The sequence below is a fragment of the Arvicanthis niloticus genome, unplaced genomic scaffold, assembly GCF_011762505.2.
Source record: "Arvicanthis niloticus isolate mArvNil1 unplaced genomic scaffold, mArvNil1.pat.X pat_scaffold_1498_arrow_ctg1, whole genome shotgun sequence".
Classification (NCBI taxonomy): Eukaryota; Metazoa; Chordata; class Mammalia; order Rodentia; family Muridae; genus Arvicanthis; species Arvicanthis niloticus.
The window spans coordinates 24364-31926 of record NW_023045448.1 but is presented as its reverse complement, the minus strand read 5'-3'; the positions used below and the strand labels follow the sequence as shown (position 1 = coordinate 31926).

At 50.4% G+C, this 7563-nt stretch overlaps 1 pseudogene across 1 annotated transcript; it reads left to right on the top strand.

The window, feature by feature from the left end:
* The first annotated feature begins 124 nt into the window (after positions 1-124).
* Positions 125-3878, top strand: LOC117701618 (delta-aminolevulinic acid dehydratase-like; annotated as a pseudogene). Its single transcript, XR_013070242.1, has 9 exons — positions 125-223; positions 1076-1211; positions 1314-1397; positions 1487-1575; positions 2144-2199; positions 2283-2368; positions 2462-2548; positions 2835-2964; positions 3747-3878. The product of XR_013070242.1 is annotated as a delta-aminolevulinic acid dehydratase-like (transcript).
* The last annotated feature ends 3685 nt before the right edge of the window (positions 3879-7563 follow it).

The window sequence follows — 7563 nt, the reverse complement described above, 5'->3', positions numbered from 1 at the left end:
CACAGAGCTGTAACCCAGCCTGCAGCTTGGCTTTTAGCCGAAGCATTGTTTGAAGGGGTGTAGGCCTGGGCAGGAGCCTGTTACCTTAGCTCTTCATACTTCCTTCCCCCCTCTTCCCCCCCAGGTATGGCGTAAACCAGCTAGAGGAGATGCTGAGACCGACCTGGTGGAAGCTGGCCTGCGCTGTGTCCTGATTTTTGGCGTCCCCAGCAGAGTTCCCAAGGTGAAAAATGGAAGAGTTGAGAAGGGAAGATGAGGACTGGGCAGAGGCTCCATCTGTAAAGTGCTTGCTGCTCGAGCTTGAGGATCTGAGTTCAATTTCAAGACCCGTGTTGAAAAGCTGAGCAGTGCATGCCTGTAATACCAGCACTGAGGAGGCAGAAACACATGGGTCCCTGGGGTTTGCTGGGCAGCTAATCTGCCTAAATTGGAGAGCTCCAGGTTCAATGAGAACCTGTGACATGGTGGTACACATCTGTAGTCCCAGCATGAGCTTGCATGTGGGGCGGGCATAGCTCTCTGAGTTCAAAGCCAGCATGGTCTGTATAGCTAGTTCTAGGCCAGGCAGAGCTATACAATGAGACCATGTCTTCAAAGCAAAGAAATTGAAGGTGAAGAATGATTAAGGAAGACACCCAGCTTTGACCTATGGTCCCTATGCACACATGCACCTGTGCACGCGCTCACACAGACACACATACATGCGAACACATGTATACACGTATAAGGAAGGAAGAAGGAAGACAGAGTAAGGAGGGACTGAAGTGCCATACTCACTGTGTCCTTGCTCTGCCTTGTGCCAGCTTTGGGGCCACAGTTACATTGCTGTATTGCCTGCCTTTGGCCCAAGGTCAGGAAGCTCATAAGTAGGACTGTGACCCCTAACTGGGTGAGTCAAGACCCCTCTCCCGGCTTCTGCTGTCCTCTCTACAAATGGAGACAGTCCAGTGCATCCTCATCCAGAGTGTGATGGGACGAAAGGAGAGTGTTGGGCCTGGTCTTTGATGGCAACCACCACGCCTTCTGAAAAGCATCTGTAATAGATAATACCACCTTGTCCTTCCCCTGCCTCCAGGATGAACAGGGCTCTGCAGCTGACTCGGAGGACTCCCCAACTATTGAGGCTGTCCGTCTGCTGAGGAAGACCTTCCCTACCCTGCTGGTGGCCTGTGACGTCTGCTTGTGCCCCTACACCTCCCATGGCCATTGTGGTGAGCTCCCACACCCCCTCTTATTCAAGCCCAGCTTTCCTCCAGGGTAGGCACATGCAAGGACTCAAGGTGCACCCCCAAATCTATCCACCTGTCCCCCAGGCCTCCTGAGTGAAAATGGAGCATTCCTAGCAGAGGAAAGCCGACAGCGGTTGGCAGAGGTGGCACTGGCCTATGCCAAGGCAGGTGAGTGAGCCCCCTAGCAGTGGGGACAGGAAGGTGGCATAATGGAGCTGAGAGATCCAGAATTCTGAAGGCCACCCTTTGTTTTTCAGGCTGTCAGGTTGTAGCTACATCAGATATGATGGATGGAAGAGTTGAGGCCATCAAGGCTGCCCTGCTAAAACATGGACTTGGCAACAGGGTATCGGCTGAGGGCAGGGAGGGGAGTGGGGATGGATGGGAGGAGAGGGCCTGGGCCAGCCCTAGGAGTATGGCTCAGTCAATAAAGCACTTGCTTGCAAAGGTGGAGACCGGAGTTCAGTTCCCCCAACCCACGTAAAAGCAGGCATGGTGGTATATGCTTGTACCCCCAGTTATGGTGAGGTTGAGCTTGCTGGCTAGCTAGCCTACCCTTGGTAAAGTTCTAGGCCAGTGAGAGATACCTGTCTCAAACAAAAGGTGATGGCAGCTGAGGAATGATGCTGAAGTTGTTCTCTGAGCTCCACGTGCATATGTACACACACATTTATCGGCACACACATGCATCCACACATGAACCCACATAGACACAGTGAATCACAAAGTTGAGAGCAATGCTGGATGAAGCCTTTGGGATCTATCTCAACCTCAGATAGAGAGATTAAGGCCTAGTGTTGGATGAGACTGGATTATACGTCCTTTTCTTCCTGCCTGAGGACCTTTCCCTGTCACTTTACCCCTGGGATTGGGGAGGAGCTGACTCAGCCTAGGCCCCATTGTCTTCCCTATAGGTCTCTGTGATGAGCTATAGTGCCAAATTTGCCTCCTGTTTCTATGGTCCTTTCCGGTGAGTGGCACCAGCAGTGGTCTGTTAAATGCCTGGTTCGTTCACCTGAAGCTGGCCCCCATCATTGTGATGCTCTCTTGCAGGGATGCAGCTCAGTCAAGCCCAGCTTTTGGACCGACGCTGTTATCAGCTGCCTCCTGGAGCCCGAGGCCTGGCCCTCCGAGCAGTGGTGAGTGATCAGAACTTAAGCCCCACACGCACCCACTCTGCTGCCTGTCCTGTCCATGTCTCAGGCACTGCCAACACTTCACCTCATCCCTAGGCCCGGGATATTCAAGAAGGAGCTGACATGCTCATGGTGAAGCCGGGATTGCCCTACCTGGATATGGTGCGGGAGGTGAAGGATAAGGTGAGCTCAGACTCGGGGTGGGAGAGCTTGTTTCCTACAGTGGGCCCTGAATGGAGGATTTTTGGATCAGTCTCTGAGCCAGAAGCAGTATGACCCTGAACCGGAGCCCTCTCCTCCCATCCCTGCCTAGGTATTAGCTTGTTCTCCTGCCAGGGCTCACAGGAGCCTTTGGACAGCTCTGGCTGGACAGATTCTGAATGAGCTGGGCTATCATCAGGGGGCAGTGAATCAGGATGGGGCAGGGAGGAAGGGACAGTTACTTGAACCCATGTGTCCTTCTCTGCAGCACCCTGAGCTCCCCCTCGCAGTATACCAGGTGTCTGGAGAGTTTGCCATGTTGTGGCACGGAGCCCAGGCCGGGGCCTTTGATCTCAGGACTGCTGTACTGGAGGCCATGACAGCCTTTCGAAGAGCCGGTAAGCAGGGGTGGGGTTTGTGACCTTTGTCACGGGGACTGATGGGCATTGTGCCCAAGGTCTGAGAAGCTTTGATTCTTTGCCTGGAAGTTCTGATCTCCAGACATGGGTAGAAAAGCACATGTAGAAGGGTGGAACAAGCATGCAGTGATCACAGAAACAGGACCTCCATAGAGCTCTGTGGTTATGAGAAGTTGGGTAAGCCACTTCTATAAATCTCAGGGTCCTTGTCCATACCTGGCACATATTTGTCTGGAGGAGTACCTGAGATAATATTATGTAGTGTATGCTTGGAACCCTGTAAATGGGAGCAGGTTTGGTTGCTATCACTTACCATCCTGATTATTCAGGCTCCACAGCCAGGGAGTTAACAGCAGACTCCCCACTCACTAGAAAGGTCCACAAAAACAAGCAGATTGGGTACTGTATAGCTCATCACTGAAACCTATGGGGAGACAATGGGTCTGAGCTAAGTCGGCCCTGGCTGGGTGGCTGGGCAGGAGGAGAAAGGAACTCAGCTAAGTAGAGTCTGTAGTCTGGTCTCAGTGCTGCACTAGACTTTGGTCTCCCTAGGCCAGCAGAGCATCCAGGCTTGCACTTGCCTGCTTCTTCCTCTGCACATGCCACCTATGAGCAAATCAAGGCCCAGAACAAGAGACTCAGCCATAGGATGTGACACCAGGTTGTGCCTCTCCATGGTGGCCTTCCTCTGCCTGGCTCTTGTCTCTCCCAACTGCACTGGTAGCTGCTGTCACATCCGTCCCATTTTGTTTTCCACACAGGCGCTGACATTATCATCACCTACTTCGCACCCCAGCTGTTGAAGTGGCTGAAGGAAGAGTGAAGGACTTGATCTTGACAAAGCTCCCTGGGCTTTACCGAAGGGAAAAAGTAAAAGTGCTCTTAGAACTGTGCCCTCTGCCCTCTTCCTGCCCACGTTGCTGGCAGGGTGCAGCGCCCTGGGTGGTTTGCCAGCATGCTAAACTCCCACTCACAGCTGCATCCTTCCAGGCCCTCCAAGTTTCCTACTCTGGCTCAGCCCAGAGACCCTCCTTCCTGATCTGCTGAGGTGTGGCTTCAGCTTGGGAGGACCCAAGAGCCTTAGGCACAGGCTTGGGGCTTTGGGACAAGAGAACAGTTGGATCTTGAAACCTAAAGAGTTATTCATTAATGAGGATCAAAACCCAGAAGCAGCGGGAATTCCTGGCTGCGGGAGATGCCAGCATCAAAAAGTCTATGCACAAGACAGTTCCTGAGAATCTCTGCCCAGGGCAGTTTGAACACAGCAGGACATGCAGAGAAAAGGGGGTCAGATAAGATGTAACAAAAGAGCTGAAGTCATACATGCTTAGAAGGGAAAGTCCAAGACAGACGCTGTCCCTGAGTTGAAATCTTAAAAGGACAAGAGGACCAGCAGACGTGCTCAGAGAGCCCTTTGGTAGGAGGAGCTTGGCAGTGCTGGAGAGCAGTCAGGGAAGAGGAAGGTGGATAACAGACTGGAGGTTGGAATAGTTAGTTCCCCTACCCTGACATTTTGTTTTGCACCTGAGGGCAGCCATCTTAAAGATTTGGCATTGTTTGGTTTAGTTTTCTCCACTAAGTACCCCTGGCCTCACCCACCCATCCAAGCAGGCACTCTGCCACTGAGCTGCACCTCCAGCCCTTCAAGACATGTTCTGGAGACCAAACTAGAGATTTTGCAGGAGGGAAATAAGGAAACAAGAGAGGGTAACGCTGTCTTTGTGGGTTTCTGAAGGTGCCTGGCTAGCTTCAGTTCATTCATCTGACATGATACTCATACTGCAGCTACTGACAGGGCCGTTTGCAGGCACACCTGACTTCAGAGGTGGAGGCCCCGCTCAGCTCCAAAGCAAGTTCAGCTCCGACTCTAAAGCGATGTCATTTCTAAGGTGCAGAACTAGTTAGATAACTGGCAGCTCCTGCAATCAGACTGGTCCAGCACTTGGTGGCTTTCCTTAGAGCTGTGACTAACTCACCTTAAGAGCTGATCCTCATACTTCTCAGCCTTCTGGAAGGGAGCCACCAAAATCACATCAGTCCTAAACTGTCCTTTTCTTGGATCCTGAGCATAGAGCATTTTACCATCTAGAGCCCAGATCACTTAATTTAAGCCAGGGCTATACCAGACTAGACATGTACTATCCTGGCTGTTATACAGCCTCTGAGCTCTGGTTAAGATGATTCATGTGTTAGGGAAGGGTTTCCTAGGCTGTCCCAGAACCATCATCACTGAGCTGTTCAGAGAGCCAGGAGATGTGCTACCCTGCAGGTGCCACAGTCCAGGTGTGTCCAGGAGCCATGGCAAATGGGAAGGTCACCAGGTCCTGACCTTCAGAGGATCAGAAAACAGTTCCCTGAAGGACTGATGTTTAGATGAACAACTAAGCTGAGACATAATTGACCAAGAGCCTTCCAGGGAAAGAACCATTGTGCAAAGTTCCTGGAGCCGAAACGGAGCTGGATGAACACAGGGCTGGTATGGCTGGCATACCAGGAAGAATATAAGAACGGATGGCCTGGAGATCAGAGTCTCAGTCCAAACCATACAGGGGTGTCCATGCCACATTCCTCTAACTTTATCTAAGATCAAAGAACATTTCAAGGATGCCAGCAGGGGAATGACCATGTTGTGTTTTTCCCCTGGTAACACCATGGCATCGTGCAGATGAGATGTTTGAATTGCATGGTGACCATAGGGATGCAAAAAGGAGGGGCATTTAAGGTATAATTAGTTAAATTAGACAATGAGAGATGAACCTGCTTGTCTGAGTGGCAGGTGGCTCAACCATTTAGTAGAGAAAGCAGATTCAAGGTAGACTGAAATGCTAAGTTTAGCTTGGGGTCCTTGGCAATGAGAAAAGTCTAAGATTTTGATGGCACTCCCCTAAGGCTACAAAGAAAACCAGGTGTAACATTCTGACCCAGTTCCAAAGCCCGTACCCTTAACCACTTATGACACCTCCCAGTGAGGGGCAGTGAGAAGAATGGTTGGCCCCTCCTGTGTGACTAACTGGTATGGGAGGAAGACCTTGGAGCCTGTTTTCCCCTAGAGTCAGGTCTTGTCACCTGAAGTGTCCACTTGGTGGCAGCCACCCACATCTTTACAAGGCACAGGCAGACATGGCTTGCAACTGGGGGGTTGAAGCAGAAGGACTTGCAGGACTTGAAGATTAACCTAAGTTTCAGAGCAAGATGCTTTAAAATCAGGAAGAGACTGAAGGTCATCTGAAAGGGTTGTAGTTGACCTGTGGATCTGCACCCCATCCTTAGAGAACTAGATTTTTACAGTTTGGCAAGGCATATTAACACCCTTCCAGATGTGTTAATATCTGGAAGTGGGTGTCCAGGGATTCGATGAGACTTGATTTTCTCATTCCCCTCTCAAGTGTGCCAGTTTGGGCTGTAGTTTGTCACTTTGGGAGACATAATCAGTCATTTAACTCCCTAAGAGTAGAGAACACGAGCTAGTCATCCCATACAGACTGCCAACCCAGCACAGGAAGGGTCTGTGATTTGTGGCAGGCCTGGTTCTGGGTACTCTTGGTTACAGGGGCTGAAACCCAGTTCAATAGAAAAAGAAACTGAACTGGCTTGCATGCCTAAATCTTGGTAATGTCAGATGTGTGTGTCCCCACATCTCTTGGCCTTGGGGAGACTTTATTGTCAGATAAGCTTTCCCAGCCAACAACATGATCCCTCACTGAAATAACCCCTAAGATTTGTAATCCTGGAGAGAGACCCGTTCTGTCCCTGCCATAACAGCTCTGGAGAGCTGTGATTGGTCTGTGTAGGTCACATGCCCACCATTTGACTCGCTCACTATGAACTGGACAGAGATGGGTAGCATGGTTGACCTGCCCCATTACATAAAAGGCTGACAAGGCCTTGGCTCTGGTACCAAATGATCCTCTGCCTGGAATGCCCTCCCCCTAAATCTGTGTGTCTCTCCTTTTATGTTCTGTCACTTTCTCAAACCTAACCCAACAGTCTCTCTAAACCCACCCTCTGGATTCGGATTAGTGAATACAATAAGCCAAAATAACAGCAGTTTTAAAGGTTTTCTTCTTGCATCCGCTGAGATGACTCAGCAAGTGTAAGTGCTTGCAGTGCAAGTCTGACCTGAATTCATCCCCTGGAGCCTACTGTGGGAACAGTGGTCAAGTCCAAAACTTGACTCCTGACCCCACACCCCCACTCTGGTATTCATGTATATATTACTTCTCTAAGCAACCCGGGGCTATGTTGCCAATTTGTGCAAACAGGAGAATTGATCTCAGCTTCTGTCTTACTCTGTTACATCTCATAATCAAAGATAGTCTTAGCTGAGTATGGAGGCACATTCTTATAATTCCAGCACTAGACAGCTGGGGTGGGAGGATCATGAGCGTAGCAACCACTCTGATAAAGTCGCACGTGTGAGCACCAGTGGGGTGGAAGCATTGAGAACTCGTAAGTCCATCAGATTCCTAACATTGACAGGTAGATGAAGCGCTTTGAGAATGGGGAGCATTTGAGCTAGTTACTTAGTATGGCCATTTCAGAAAACTGGCTCTAGCTACTGAAATGAAACCACACTTA